This window comes from Sus scrofa, chromosome 8 (assembly GCF_000003025.6).
Source record: "Sus scrofa isolate TJ Tabasco breed Duroc chromosome 8, Sscrofa11.1, whole genome shotgun sequence".
Taxonomy (NCBI): domain Eukaryota; kingdom Metazoa; phylum Chordata; class Mammalia; order Artiodactyla; family Suidae; genus Sus; species Sus scrofa.
Genome location: NC_010450.4, coordinates 133,695,855 through 133,712,775, shown reverse-complemented (window position 1 = coordinate 133,712,775; position 16,921 = coordinate 133,695,855). Strand labels below are relative to the sequence as shown.

Here is a 16,921-nt window from a genome sequence, read left to right as displayed (position 1 = left end):
GAGTAATAGATTCAAGTAACTTTCATGTTACACTTTAAGTGGCAAAATAAAGATAAATACATTTAATTTTCTAAACATAAGCATTTCTTGATATTTTGTACCAAGAATATAAAATACAACAAATTAAAGAGTTCACTAAATAATTTAGTTCCTCAGGGCAAAAAACTTACTTCTTATAGCTCTTTTCCAATTTATAGAAATTATCATCCTCTTTTGCTAGAACTGGAAATTTTTTTTTTGGCTTTTTGGGGCCACATATGTGGCATATGGAGGTTCCCAGGCTAGGGGTCTAATCGGAGCTGTAGCCGCCGGCCTACACCACAGCCACAGCAACACAGGGTCTGAGTCACATCTGCGACCTACATACACCACAGCTCATGGCAACGCCGGATCCTCAACCCACTGAGTGAGGCCAGGGATCGAACCCGAAACCTCACGGTTCCTAGTGGATTCGTTTCCACTGAGCCACAACGGAAACTCCAGAACTGAAAATTTCTATGACTCTGTTCTTTTAGGCAGTAAAAACAAAATTAAGATGGAAGAAAACAAACTAAACAGTAGTACTGAAGACTAAATAAGTCTCAGCATGGTCTGTTCTCCCCACAAAAGGTTTTGTTTTCATCACCGAATTTAGTCTTTTTATATCAGGGAACATGTGTCCTTCAACCTTTAATAAAATCTCACCCCTGTCTGTGGGGGTGCGTGTGGGGGAGACAGAAGGCGGCCGTGTGGGAAGAGAGTATCCGAGATCAAGGCAGGTTACAGGGGGGCTCTTGCGGGATCTCTCTAGGTCCGGGCGTGTCACCCAGGGCCCAGGGGACACTGAGAACTTTTACAGGCGGCGCGGTTCCTCTCCATACACGCTGCCCATACACGCTGCCCATACATGCCCGTACATGCTGCCGAAAGAATTAAATGATAGCCGAACATGGCAGTGCTGGACTTCTACTCCCCTGGGAAACGTGCTCAGAGATTGCTCAGCTTAAAAAGGCAGTTTGTGGAGTTCCCGGCGTGGCGCAGTGGTTAACGAATCCGACTAGGAACCATGAGGTTTCGGGTTCGATCCCTGGCCTTGCTCAGTGGGTTGACGATCAGGCGTTGCCGTGAGCTGTGGTGTAGGTTGCAGATGCGGCTTTGGATCCCATGTTGCTCTGGCTGTGGTGTAGACCGGTGGCTACAGCTCCGATGCAACCCCTAGCCTGGGAACCTCCATATGCCCCAGGAGCAGCCCTAGAAAAAGGTAAAAAGACAAAATAAATAAATAAATAAATAATAAAAATAAAAAAATAAAAAAGCAGTTTGTGCACCGCTTCAGATTTTATAAATAATGGGGCAAGGGAAAATCGGCTTAGCCTTTCGGGGAAAAGATAATCAGATTTTTTGTTGTTGTTGTTGTTGCTATTTCTTGGGCCGCTCCCGTGGCATATGGAGGTTCCCAGGCTAGGGGTTGAATCGGAGCTGTAGCCACCGGCCTACGCCAGAGCCACAGCAACGCGGGATCCGAGCTGCGTCTGCAACCTACACCACAGCTCACGGCAACGCCGGATCCTTAACCCACTGAGCAAGGGCAGGGACCGAACCCGCAACCTCATGGTTCCTAGTCGGATTCGTTAACCACTGCGCCACGACGGGAACTCCGATAATCAGATTTTTAGTGAAGTCCTTATCAATCTGTAATGCTAATGACAGACATTCTTAGTGGTTGATTCTATAAACAATTCCCCAATCTATCAAAAAAAAAAAAATCCAATTGGGTAACAGATCAATATCCCTTTAACTCTATGAGTTAGATATTTTTCCTACTGTCAAGCTAAGTTTAATCAGCTTATTTTTGCTCTTTTATTAAAAAAAAATTTTTTTAATAAAGCAAATTCCTACAAGCTACATCAAAACCAAAAGCGTTTAGGCTGTACTCACCTAGCCCCATTCTTTTTAACTCAGAGCTCTGAGCAATCAGCAACTCGTTTTACAAGATACACAAGCATAAATTTTTACACTTCCTCAGTTTACTTAAAAAGCAGACTCGTTTACTGTTACAACATTTACAGAATATCTCCTAGGAAAACCAGCATCGCAGAGACTTCTTCACTGTAAAATAAGTGGAAAAAACTCAATGCCATATCCTATTCTATTTCCTAGCACTAAGTGAGTGCCCTGTATAGCACTTAATTCTGCACAAAGGAGCTCCCATTTATCTGACCGTTAAACAGGATCCTCACAATAGTCCTGGGAAGAAAAGCAACGTGTACCAATACTTCGCATGTGCCCGGCTCCACAGTCAGCATCTTACATGAATTATCTATTTAATTCTAACAGCACACATATGAAATTGATATTATTGATCCCACTTCTACAGAAGAGAACCCGGAGAATGAGAGAAATAGCCCAAGGTCACATGCTAATAACTGGAAGAACTCGGCTGCTTGAGATACAGGTCTGCGCAGCTCCAAAGGCTCTGTTCTTTCCTTTACATTATTACGCTGCTTCATCATCGCAACAGAGGAAACAATACCTGGGAGTAAACCTGACCAAGGAGGCGAAAGACTTACATGCTGAGAACTATGAAACATTCATCAAGGAAATTAAAGAGGATGCAAAGAAATGGAAAGACAATCCTGCTCCGAGGTTGGAAAAATTAGTATCGTAAAAGTGGCCATACTGCCCAAAGCAATCTACAGATTCAATGCAATCCCTATCAAATTACCCATGACATTTTTCACCGAACTAGAACAAACAATCCAAAAATGTATATGGAACCACAAAAAACCCAGAATTGCCAAAGCAATTCTGAGGAACAAAAACCACGCAGGAGGCAGAACTCTCCTAGACTTCAGGCAATGTTACAAAGCCACAGTCATTAGACAGTGTGGCACTGGTACCAAAACAGACAGACCAACGGAACAGAATAGAGAACCCAGAAACAAACCCTGACACCTACAGTCAATTAATTTTTGACAAAAGAAGGCAAGAATAGGAGTTCCCGTAGTGACACAGTGGTAACGAATCTGACTAGGAACCATGAGGTTGCAGGTTTGATCTCTGGCCTCGCTCAGGTGGTTAAGGATCTGGCATTTCTGTGAGTTGTGGTGTAGATTGCAGACGCGGCTCGGATCCCACATTGCTGTGGCTGTGGTGTAGGCCAGTGGCTACAGCTTTGATTAGACCCCTAGCCTGGGAACCTCCATATGCCGCTGGAGAGGCCCTAGAAAAGGCAGAAAGACAAAAAAAAAAAAAAAAAAAAAAAAAAAAAAAAGGCAAGACTATATAATGGGAAAAAGACATTCTTTTCAGCAAGTATTGCTGGGAAAACTGGATAGCCACATGTAAATCAATGAAACAGGAACGCACCTTCACACCAGGCACAAAAATAAACTCAAAATGGCTTAAAGACTTCAACGTAAGACAAGACACCATCAAATTCCTAGAAGAGAATATAGGCAAAACATTCTCTGACATCAACCCTACAAATGTTTTCTTAGGCCAGGCTCCCAAGGCAACAGAAATAAAAGCAAAAATAAACCAATGGGACCTAATCAAACTGACAAGCTTTTGCACAGCAAAGGAAACCATTAAAAAAAACACAAAAAGACAACTCACAGAATGGGAGAAATTAGTTTCCAATGATGCAACGGACAAGGGCTTAATCTCTAAAATATACAAATAATTTATACAACTCAAAAGCAAAAAAAACAACAACCCAATTGAAAAATGGGCAAAAGACCTGAATAGACATTTCTCCAAAAAAGACATAAGGATGGCCAACAAGCACATGAAGAAATGCTCAACATCTGTAAGAGACGTGCAAATCAAAACTGCCACAAGATACCACCTCACACAAGTCAGAATGTCCATCCTTAAATAAGTCCACAAATAACAAATGCTGGACGGGGTGTGGAGAAAAGGGTATCCTACTGCACTGTTGACGGGAATGTAAATTGGCACAAGCACTATGGAAAACAGTATAGCGGTACCTCAGAAATCTAAATATAGAACTACCATATGACCCAGCAATCCCACTCTTGGGCATCTATCCGGACAAAACTTTCCTTGAAAAAGATACATGCACCCGTATGTTCACTGCAGCACTATTCACAATAGCCAAAACATGGAAACAACCTAAATGCCCATTGACAGATGAATGGATTAAGAAGATGTGGTATATACACACGATGGAATACTAGTCAGCCATAAAAAAGAACAAAATAATGAATGCCATTTGCAGCAACTAGAGACCCTCATAATATTAAGTGAATAAAGTCAGAAAGAGAAAGACAAATACCATATGATATCACTCATATCTGGAATCTAACATGTGGCACAAATGAACCTTTCCACAGAAAAGGAACTCATAGACATAGAGAACAGACTTGTGGTTGCCAAGGGGGAGGGGGAGGGAGTGGGATGGACTGCGAATCAAGGGTTAATAGATGCAAACTGCTGCATTTGGAATGGATAAGCAAAGAGATCCTGCTGTAGAGCACAGGGAACTATATACAATCGCTTGTGATGGAACACGATGGAGGATAATGTGAGAAAAAGAATGTATGTATATATATATGTGTGTGTGTGTGTATGTATGTGTGACTGGGTCACTTTGTGTACAGTAGAAAATTGACCAACTATAATGGAAAAAAACAAAAATCATTAAAAAACAAAAACAAAGGAGGAAGCAGTCAGAGGCTAAGGTATGCCAACAAGACAGCTTAGCTAGTATGGGGCAAAAACACGATTTCGACCTAGGATTTCTGATTCTGAAGCGCTTCCCACTGCAGTACCTATACAGTCATGCCAATGCACAGAGATACAGCCAGAGGGGAAAATCAAGGCTCCAAAGTTTCCGCTGAGAATCTGCAGAGAAGCCGTATGCGTTAACACGACACCTGTACTCCCACAGAAAACCTTCTCACGTACTAGAGGTCTACGCACCCAACCGTGCTTGCTGTTCCAATAGCAGTCAAGCTCCCCTGGGCTCACGGTGTCTCCCTCCAGTCAGTGCAGGAAATTCAAAGACGTCTTCATTTGTCCAGCCACTCAACCCAGAACTGAAGGCCTAGGCCGCTCCTCCCGTTAGCAAGTTACCTGATACCATCTGTCACCCCAGTGTCACAGGCATTCCTTTAACATCTTCCTTCTCCCAACTCTGGCTCCACTGACCTGAAGGAAATCTTTTCCAAGTAATCTCATTTGTTAACCTCAACCCAGTAATAACGACGTCCAGTCCCTATTTAATTTCCCTGCAAATTTTTCTTCCGTATCTCACGCAGCTTCCTGCTCTTGGGACACAAACTATTTTCCAACATCACTGGGCACGTCCAAGGAGAAACAAATGCAGAACATGGATTTCTGTAAGAACGTTGCTCTGGACTCTCTTCAAACGGTCATTATCATTTAAAAAGAATTTAAAAAAAGGGAGTTCCCGTCGTGGCTCAGTGGTTAATGAATCCGACTAGGAACCATGAGGTTGTGGGTTCGATCCCTGGTCTCAATCAGTGGGTTAACGATCCGGCGTTGCCCTGAGCTGTGGTGTAGGTTGCAGACTCGGCTCGGATCCCGCGTTGCTGTGGCTCTGGCGTAGGCCGGTGGCTACAGCTCCGATTCAACCCCTAGCCTGGGAACCTCCATATGCCGCGGGAGCAGCCCAAGAAATAGCAACAACAACAACAAAAAGACAAAAGACAAAAAAAAAAAAAAAAAATTAAAAAAAAAACAGAAAAAGAGGAAAAGGTTAGGAGAAATTAATACAGATGTTGAAAGAATAAAGAGACACAAGCACATGTAATGCATAGACCTTAACGAGGCTGTTGTTTGCAAAAACCTACAAACGACCCTTGGGGACAACTGGAGAATTTGGATATGGCCCAGATTTAACACTGATGGTATGGAATTAGTATTATTTTCTAATATATGGTAATGACAGAGGAGTCACAGAGGACAATGTCCCTATTTCTAGGAGGTGCCTGTTGAAGTGCTTACAAGGGAAGTGTCACAGTGGCTCAGATTTCTTTCGAATGATTCAGCAATGCCACACCTCCTCCCTGAAATGTCTACAGACACAATGAAAATGCGCACAGCAAAACACGAGTAACTGTTGAATCAAAGCTGAAGGTATTTGGATGTACACCGTATTATTCAGTAAGCTTTTCTGTACGTCTGAAATTTTCAAAATGCAAAGTTTGGCTTAAAAGGAGGGGGGTAAAATCAGTTGGGCAGTCCCCACTTGTTTTTAGGTTTCCAGCATTTTTTGTTAGAGCAGAAATAAGAAACTTCCCACTGGTCTGCAAGGGGCTGATAGCTTAATCTGAGAATGGGCTACTACTCTCGCCAGGCTGTATGTACGCGAGGAGGATACACGAAATTACAACTCTTTCTCCTCTAAAAATGTATTTTATATCACAACACTTTACACTTAAGACCATGTATTTTTCCTTTGTTACCAAAAAGGAAACTGTATGGTTATATGGCTCAAATCTGTCCTTAAACCATGGAGTTTACAGGCTCCATCCATTAGAATGTCTATCTTATTCCGAGGTAAACAAACACAAGTTTCATAAAACCTGTGAGTTATTTACACACACCTTACACAATCTCAGAGATGTTCTTCTCCTTTCTGTTAATTCTGAGACAGACAATCTTTTACAGTTAAAAGGCCCAACCACTCTCAGAGGTCCAGCTCTCAGGCAAATCATGCAGAAAGGAGTCTAACAGGCATAAAGCAAATGTATAATGAATGACTAATGCCAGCACTTTTTTTGTGGGTGCTGGAATACAGGTCACAGAGAACACTGTTTAAAAAATGTTTTAAAGACCTATGCTTCTTCAGAATTCAGTTTTATGACTGAAAATGCATTCGTTTCATTAACACGACCACTTTGCACTATTAAACTTAAAATTCCCCATTCCAGACCCATAAAATGTGAGCTGGGGAAACTAAGTTTGCCACAAAATCCCTACACTTAACAAAGGTAAGAAAAAGCCATCAGTGTATCAGAACTTAAAATCTCAAAAAAAATTTTTCCATGGATAATGGTTTGCTTCAGTTATGATACAAAAAGATAGTTATTTTCTTCCTACACACAAGTCCTTAGAGAATGTGCCCTTTCCCCACTCAGCGAAAGGCAACAGTCTTGCGAACACATAACTGGGTCCTTCCCACAACCACTGACGGAACAGAACCGACAGGCTTCATAACTTGAGACCGTTGGATCCTCTCACCTGCAAGTCAGAATCTGGATTATGACAACCAAGGTTATTAGCTCTGGGGAAACCACAACCAACCACCGTGCACTGATTCAGAAAGCAGAGAAAACCATCTGGCAAAAGAAACAAAAACAAGAATATGAGCAACTCCAGAAAAAGAAATCGAGAATAAACACCTAAAAACACTCAGTTCCCTGGAAGCTTAGCTGTACTTCCTGGACTTGAGGTCTATACTATCTGGTACTAGGATAACAGTTCTCAAAACAATTTTTTTAGGAAAGGTAAATATAGACCTCTATGTAGGTACAGAACTTCCAAAGGAAATAAACGGGTTAAATGAGCATACTAAATATCACAAATATGGTTAGAGCATACCAAAGTCTAGGATTCAATTACTAACAAATCAATAGATTCTATTTTCTTCCACAAAATAGAATATTAACTTTAGATACAAGGGAAGAGGATATAAATCACTCTGCTCCAAACATTTTTTTCTCAGTATGCATTTTCTTACTTTTCTCAGCAATAGAATAAAATATTTGAGGCCCATGTTTGATATAACAGACACCCACAGGCTACTGTCTTCCAATACAAATTTAAATATAGTATGAATGCTCCACATTCTTTTAGGAAAAAGAAATGAGTGATGTCTTCCTTCATGCCTAAGAGAGGCAGGATGGCAGAGCAGGTAAGTACTTGAGCCCTGGAGCCAGACTCCTGCTTCTGCTTCGGAGCTTTGCCTTTGCCTAATCCTGTGACTCTGGGCAAGTCACTTCTTCTGCCTGTTTCAACCATACAAAATTGGGATTATAAGAACAGAACCAGTCTCATAGGATTGCTATGAAGAATAAATAATGCAATACATGCAAAAAACCTAAGAAAGAGTAAATGTTCATATTAACTTATTTTTATTATTATTCAGGGAAGGGGAGTATTTCACAAATCTGTGACGTATAAAGCTGAATGCCTTGAACAAGGCCATGCTTTAGCAAGCATGAAGGAAATGAAAAGCAGAGAAATGGATGATTCAAAAGACAGGGGAGATAAAGATAACCCCCCCCTTTTATTTTTTTGCTTTTTAGGGCCACACCTGCACCACATGGAGGTTCCCAGGCTAGGGGTCAAATCGGAGCTGCAGCTGCCGGCCTACACCATAGCCACAGCCTCAGCCACCGCAACTCCGGATCTGAGTTGCATCTGCGACCTACACCACAGATCATGGATGGCAACACGGATCCTTAACCCACTGAGCGGGGCCAGCTACCAAACCTGCATCCTCATGGATTTTATTCGGATTCATTTCTGCTGCACCACAACGGGAACTCCAAGCCCACATTTTTTAAAACCCTATGATCTCTTGAGCAGGGCCTCTGCAACAATAAACTAGGTTATTCTTCCAGGAGGGACAGAGCTCGCCTTCTGATAAAATTTCATGAAAGCTTTCCCTAAACAACTTCTGACCCTAACAGGAAACCCTTTTTCCTAAACACCTACTTAGATATAGCGAAGCACAGGATAAAAATCTTTAATAAATCTTTTTTAATTGTGAAAGATTTTAGAAAATAAACCAAATTTGAACTCTGATCTCATAAAGCATGAATTTTCATTGGTTCATATGTAACCGCAAAAATTCATTCCTAATGGGGTTTTTTGGACGAAGCAATTACACAGTTAAGAAGGAGCTAGGGACACCACAAGGAAAAAAACCCAATTCTTGCATCATGAACACACAATGCATGATTTGCTCTCTACAAAACATGCAGTGAGACCAAATGTAAAAGAGCCGACTGAAAGGTCAAACAGCCCACGGACAGGAACAAGGAAGGGAAGGAGAGCAGGTGGGAGACAGAGCAAGAGCAGACTTACAAATAATGTCAGCTATCTGGAAGCGCAAAGGACCCAAACATCCTAACGTGTATTTAAAAAACAAAATGATTAGGTAAAAAATTAAAGCTCAAAAAACAAAATAAAAACAAACTGTATTTCCTTCCCTATACATGTGGAAATGAAATAATTCCTGAACTCACATTCTACTTCAGCACAGAGGCATATTCACAACAATCCTTCATTCAGTTCAGCAACAGCCAATCTTTACTTTCAAAAGACGATTCTAGGTTAGGCTTTTTAAAGTTCCTCCAGTGCTACACAAAAAGAAGATAATAAAACAGCTTGAGCGCTTACATTTCAGACACCCCTCCCACCCTCTCCTCCTATACATCATTTATGCTGTGGAACACTTGCAATTTATAAGCTCTGAAGGGGAGCAGCAGCCTTCTGAGTTGTCATTTTTATAAAGCACACACACAGACACACACACACACAATGTGCTCAGGCAAAGGTACAGCTAATGCGTGACCAAATTAGGAGCAAGCGTACCTGAGCAGGAGACTTCTTCCTAAATTCCTTATTTCCCCCAACTTAGGCAAATATCCTTTTTCTAAATGGGAGTTTCGCTTTCTTAGGATGCTAAGTGTCCACAGTCATCTCACACCCGGATGAAGACACTTAAAGATGCCTTTTAGGGCATTCTCTTGCGGTGTGGCCAGGTAAAAATCCAGCATTGTCACTGTAGCAGGGTGCTTCACTGCTGTGGTGGGGGTTCGATCCCTGGCCTGGGAACTTCCAGATGCAGTAGGCCCAGCGGCTCTGCCCCACCCCCCCACCCCCAAATTGTCTGATTCTTCTAAATTTAAAAAAAGAAAAGATGCTTTTTATGTCTCCATGAAACAGAGGCATAAGGGGCATTCCTATCATGGAGAACGCAAGATCAAGAGGATATGTCCTTTGTAAGACTAGGAAGACAACAAGCATGGCTTTGCCCACTCCTTTCCACGTCAACACAAAACAAAAAACAGAACAGAGTGGCTAGCTCTTTAAGTGTAAAAAGAAAATGAAAATGTAAAGTTGATATCCTTGTGTTCCCAACTTAAAAAAAAAAAAAATGTATTTAGTGATTACAAAATCGCTTCTTAGCTCGACAGCAAAAACGGCATCTCCTTCATTCCTTTTTCCTCCCCTTTCTAAGTCAATAATTTCAATGACAGCTCTTAACTCATAACCTTTTATTTACACTCTATTCCACTTTTCAAAAATAAAGTCTATGTGCTAATAAAATATGTAGCCAATCAACTGATACTAAGAGTTATATAGTATCATTAACAGGACATCATTTTGCGTGTATGCTAAGTGTCAACAGCAGAAGTAAAAATGACTTAAAGCTGATACTTGTAACAAGAAATGGGAGCTAATGAGAATTTAGCTTGCACTTGCTATGTGCCAGGCAGTGCCAGACACTTTCCAAGCATCTTCTCATTTAATCCTGAGGAACCTCCACTAAATACTATTAACAAGCCCATTTCACAGATGAGGAAATAAGAGAAATTAAGAAATTTATGCTAGGGCAAATAGCTGTAAGCAATGACACCATGCTTTAGAATATAAGACTGTTTGGGACATTTATATACACTGCACACTGCACTTTTCCATTCTTATATCAGCTCTGTGTAAAATGATACATAATTTGACCTCAAAACAAGAGCCAAACAAAGTATATTCAGGGTCAAAATCAACTCAATGAAATAGTCTTTGAAACCTCAAGCTCTAGTCAATAAGCCACAAGTGTATGGAAAAAAAAAAGTTTTACAACACAGGTTAAAGTGTGATTGAAATCACTCGCATTTCTAAGTCCCAAACTTTAAGTATTAGTCCTTAAAATAAAGAAAAAGTGAATTAAACTTCTAAATCCCAACACACTAATTCACGACTTCACTTTTCAACTTACTTTTTCCAATTATAAAAACCTTTTAAATCTTACCATTTGTTTGACATTAAGTATATTTGCACTTTTTTCTTTTTTAACTTTATGGCTACACCTGTGGCATATGTAAGTTCCCTGGCCAAGGATCGAATCCAAGCCACAGCTGTGACCTACACCGCAGCTGCAGCAACGCAGATTCTTTAATCCGCTGCACCAGGCTGGGCATCAAACCTGCACCTTGCGTCATCCGAATGACCCAAGCCTCTGCAGTCAGCCTCTTAACCCACTGTGCTGTGGCAGGAACTCCCACCTGCACTCTTTATATTGCACTGAGTTCCCCTCCTTGAACTTTTAAACTTCTCAATATATGCGTCTAGAAAGGATACATTCCACAGACTCTCATTTTTGGATAATGCTTTTTTAAGCCATAAACCACACAACACTATTTTCCTCATAGAGTCTAAAGCCCCAAATCTGGCCATAAATCTATCCCCAGAAGTTTTCAAAATAAAAAGGTGGCAAATTAGAAACAAAACTTAGTTCAATATCATCATACTGCAGAATCCTAAAGCTTAAGTTTAGAACTTCCTCTTGGCCATAATCAATGCAACAAAACTTTTTTTCCTAAGAAAAAACATTACCATTTGTTCAAATATAAGAATGCATCCATCAGAGTTCCCATCGTGGCTCAGTGGTTAATGAATCCAACTAAGAACCATGAGGTTGCGGGTTCGATCCCTGGCCTTGCTCAGTGGGCTAAGGATCCGGCATTGCTGTGAGCTGTGGTATAGATCACAAGTGTGGCTCGGATCCCGCGTTGCTGTGGCTGTGGCATAGGCCAGCGGCTACAGCTCCGAATCGACCCCCAGCCTGGGAACCTCCATATGCCAAGGGAGCGGCCCTAGAAATGACAAAAAAAAAAAAAAAAAAAAAAAAAAAAAAAAAAAAAAAAAAAAAAGAATGCATCCACCAGTCCACTTTATGCATTTGAAAAGAAAGTTTTACATTGAAAAATTTGTATGTTTTCTATTAAACTACATCTTGCTAACAAGGAAAAAGGGATATCACACAGAAACCCTATTGAATTCATATTCTTTACAGTATGACTTCAACCTCCAAACCTACTGAGATTTAAATATCTCATCATTTCTGGAGTTCCCGTCGTGGCGCAGTGGTTAACGAATCCGACTAGGAACCATGAGGTCGCGGGTTCGGTCCCTGGCCTTGCTCCATGGATTAAGGATCTGGCGTTGCCGTGAGCTGTGGTGTAGGTTGCAGACGCGGCTCGGATCCCGCGTTGCTGTGGCCCTGGCGTAGGCCGGTGGCTACAGCTCCGATTAGACCCCTAGCCTGGGAACCTCCATATGCCGCGGGAGCGGCCCAAGATATAGCAACAACAGCAACAACAACATCAACAACAACAGACAAAAAGACAAAAGACAAAAAAAAAAAAATCTCATCATTTCTAACAGCTAAAATGTATGATCCATATTTATAGTAATTCACAAATAATTACAATTAAATAACTCCTTGTAAAATTCAGTCAAAGTCAGATGCTTTAGAAGGACATACTCAAACTACTCTAAGGGAGTTAAGGCAGTCTTTTCTCAATAAATGTGAGATTTTCTTAGACTGTTTATTAAAGCAATGTCACTCCATGTACACAATCACACCCACACACACCCCCACACCCCCCACACTCCTGCTCCAGATTAACTCATATAGATAATGCCAACTAGGTCAAATCTTGCTTCCACAAACTCAATTATACTGCCTTCCAAAGCAAAGATTACGAAAATGAGCCAATAATAACACTTTCCAATTATTTCTCCATCAGTATAAATAATGAGAACCGCTAGGTGGTATCTGCAGTATATATGACGTGTCACTACATTCTGTGAAAGTAACTGTAATTGGGCATTTCCCTTAGCAACTGGCTATATTAAATAGCCTCACAAATATCTGATAATTTCTCACACTTTATAACTTAATTGTAGAAAGTAGCCACAGAAAAGCTGATAAAATTAAAGTAATCTTAATAACCTATGACCTTTTACTCTTAAATATTTTAGGGAAATGAGTGAGGGTAGGCCTCTGGGTATTTTATGAGAAATAGCAGGCTAACAACTCAGCAAAGTGAAAAAAGTCAGGTCCCACTTGAATTCTACATAGTACCAAAAAATAACAAATTTGATGAAAGGAAACAAAATTAACTCCTCTTTGCTTTAAAAAAAAAAAAGGAAATGATAAAAGTTACATTTCTCCTTTTTTTTAGCAGATAAGGGAGTACTTTCTGATTACAAAGCTACATGGCACAAAAGTGATACATTTCTGCTTAGAGTTTAAGACAAACGCTTCTTAAATAATATTAAATAATTTACGTATTTTTCCATTTAGCTCTTTTCTTCGCTCTTAGATACTGTGGGGAGCACCAAAACGGCTTCCAACGACGCCAGCCCCTGGGACACACATCCTTGTCCAGTCCTCTCTCCCTGAGAGTGGACTGGACCTAACGACCCCCTCCCTGTGAACACAGCAGGCAAAAGTGATGGGGTGCCGTTGCCAGGATTTTATGACAAAAACAAAAGGCTCACATGGGAAGAACTAAAGTAGGCTGCTGGCCGAGAGCCAACATGAGGAACTGAGACCTCTGGCCCAAGAACCCTGAGGAAGTGCTGCCAAGAACCACGTGAGTGAAGTGGAGGCAGGGTCTCCCCTAGGGCTTTTGGGTGAGACCGCAGCGCTGGTGGACATGTCGGGGTGCAGCTTGGTAGGATAAGAGGCCCTGAGCCAGAGGAACCGCTCGGATTCTTGATTACAAAACTTCTGAAATAAGGGTTCTGTTTGAAGTCACTAAGTTTTGGGATAAACTGTGCGGCAGTGCTACGGCTTCAACCGTGTCCTCCTCCCAATTCCTATGTTGAAGTCCTAACCCCCAGCCCCGCAGAATGTGACCTTATTTGGAGACATGCTCTTTACAGAGGTAATCAAGTTATTTGGGGGGGGGGGGTGTTGTCTTTTTAGAGCCACCCCCACAACATACCAAAGTTCCCAGGCTAGGGGTTGAAATGTAGCTGCTGGCCTACACCACAGCCACAGCAAGGCCAGAGTCTTAACCCACCAGGAAAGGCCAGGGATCGAACCTGTGTCCTCAGGGATCCTAGTCAGGTTCATTTCCGCTAAGCCACAATGGGAACTACCAGAGGTAATCAAGTTAAACTGAGGTGATTAGGTTGCACCCTAATCCAGTATGGCTGGTACCTTTACAAAACGGGGAAATGTGAACAAAGAGACAGACACAGAGGGACAGCGACAAGAAGAGCCACGGAGGACAGACGGCCATGCAGGGGCCAAGAGGCCTGGACAGATCCTCCTCACAGATCCCAGGAGCAACCAATCCTGCAGACACCTCAGCTTCCGACTTCGGACCTGCAGGCTCTGAGACAATAAATTTCTGTTGTCTAAGCCACTCAGTCTGTGGTAATCTGTTAGGGCCCCCTTGACAAATCAACACACGTAGCAACAGAGAACTAATACACATACTGAACTCAAAATAAGTTTTATTGGCAGTACCAAAATTAGCCTCGATGCAGGAGAGCAGATGGTCAAAGCTTTACGACTTCATTCTGAAAAAATTTTCATATCAGAAAATCTTAGACCATAAAGCCACAGATATTTTTTTTTTTTTTAAGTAAGCTGGGACTCTTGCAATCATATAATCTAATAGACGCATTTCAAAAATTGATGCTGCTGCTGATGTGCCACGGACTGTTCTGAACAGACTAAACATATGTTAATTCCTCACAGGAAATCTCTGAGGTACCACTATCAACTCCTCTTTGAAGATGAAGAAGCGGATGTCCAGGAGTTAAGGTCCTGCAGCTGGTAAGCAGGCAGGATTCAGCGAACTGAGGTCCACAGAGAGAAAGTGACTTACCCAAAATCATGGTTAGAAGCTGAGATGGGACCAAATCTAATGGCTCTTTCTCCTACCTTCAAATCTTTTCTCAAAAGTTAAGTAGAAAGGCTTTTCTTTTACTTGCTATGGTCAATCTCTGTAACACTTCTGGTACAATCTCTGTAACACTTCCAACTATATACTGCCCTCCTCTTCTAACTACACAAACGGTTACTCACTTTCTTCCACTCCCTGCCTTTTAATTCCTACTGCTTTTCTTGCATCTATGTGCATCATTTTTACATACTGGAACACAAGATTTCACTATGGCACAGTTTGGAAATACAGCTTTAGCTTAGCAATTGATCCAATTAAAATACAGATACACCGGGATGGAGTCGTTCTATTATTAGCTGCCCGCATTCTAACGGGAATAAGTCAGATCCTTTTCAGGGATAGGCTTTGAAACAGAGGGCAAGATGGCCAATGCCACGTTTTAGGATGATCTTGTCCTAAGCTGCAGCTCGTCCAGGGAATCAGAGTCTTTTCAGGAATACTGGGGATTCGGTACCTAGGAGTAAGCCTCTCTCTGGGAGTCTGAATTACTCGGTATCAAGTGTGCGTGACGGTGGCCACCTTGCTGCCCACAACAAAAAATGGAACCGTGACGAGAGCCAAGCCCAGAGAGTGAGGCAGATGTGCAGGAGAGGCTGAGAGAAAGCTGACCGCGTTTGGTTCCTGGGCTCTCCTGGCACAGCCCAGCTGCATTTCTGTCCCTTGGATCCTTAGGTGTGCCCGAGGCACACCCAAAAGTCTGATAACTTCCCCTTCCTGTTTAAGCTAATGTGCACTGAATCACATGCAATCAACAGAGAAAGAGGGTCAAAAAGGTGCCTGCTCTAACGCTAAGGAACATCATGCAAAGACTAGTAACCTCACGTAAAAAAACTTTTTAAAAAAACGAGGCAAACAGATCAGTCCACGTAGTACTACGACTACAAATAAAAGAACTGGTTGGCAGAAGCCAAGCTTTAAACAGCTACTGGGAAGCCTTTCCAGATAGTGGTAGAATAGGAAAAAATTGCAATTCGAAAAGACTGTACCCTCTATCTTCCATTTGAGACTTTTTTAGTTCTCCTAGTTAAAAATATCTCATCAGCTATACACTTGTTAATGGGTATGTAAATTCTTATAACCACTTCGGAGATCAATTTGGAAATACCTAGAAAAGGTGAAGTTGCAGATTTCATGCCATCTAGAAATTTTACCACGAGGTGGCTATTATGGACCAAATTGTGTCTCCCCAGAGTTCACAGTGGAAGCCTTGAGCCCTAATATGCCTGTATCTGCAGTCAGGGTCTTTAGTAGGTAATTAAGGTTAAATGAGGTCATAACAGGGAGGCCCTAAAATGATAAGAAGAGGTAAAGAGCTATTTCTCTCTCTGTCTTCTCTCTCTCCTGTCTGTCCTGTGAGTCCGTAGCTAGAAGGTGACTATCTACAGGTCAGGAAGAGAGCTTGCACCAGAATCCAACCACAATGACACCCTGTCTTGGGCTTCCAGCCTCTAGAACAGTGAGAAAATAAATTTTTGTTGTGGACAAAAAATAAAATTAAAAAATAAACTTTTCAGTAACAGTACAGCAAAGTAAACCACTAAAACCAAGCCCCCCCAGGTACTGATAGTATTCTCAAATGCCTCGCAATGTAGTTCACCATTCAAACTAGTCCCTCCAAGTAACTACAATGTAATAAAAGTTCCAAAGAAAAGGCTTGCAACTAGATTTTTCCAGGGAAAAAGTATAAAGATGTTTTAAAAACATGATTTTCACTCTATGTAGGTATTTACAATAAAAGTATAATGCTTTATGGCCAGAAGTGAAATCAAATATAATTTACTCCAATCTCATTCTCTCCCTTTTTTTTGGGGGGGGGGGTGCAAAAAAGTAAAGACATCCGGGAAACAAGACTTGCCTGAGTGGACTCAGCCAACAGTGGTAAAGAAGCACCCAGCCCTTTTGAGTCACAGTCCAGTGCTCTTGCTGCACTGCAGTGATGTGGCAAAGACTAC

The 16,921-nt window shown here is 41.6% G+C and overlaps 1 protein-coding gene across 1 annotated transcript in view; it reads right to left on the bottom strand.

The window, feature by feature from the left end:
- WDFY3 (WD repeat and FYVE domain containing 3) overlaps positions 1–16,921 on the bottom strand; it is a 274,276-nt gene that overhangs the window by 227,085 nt on the left and 30,270 nt on the right.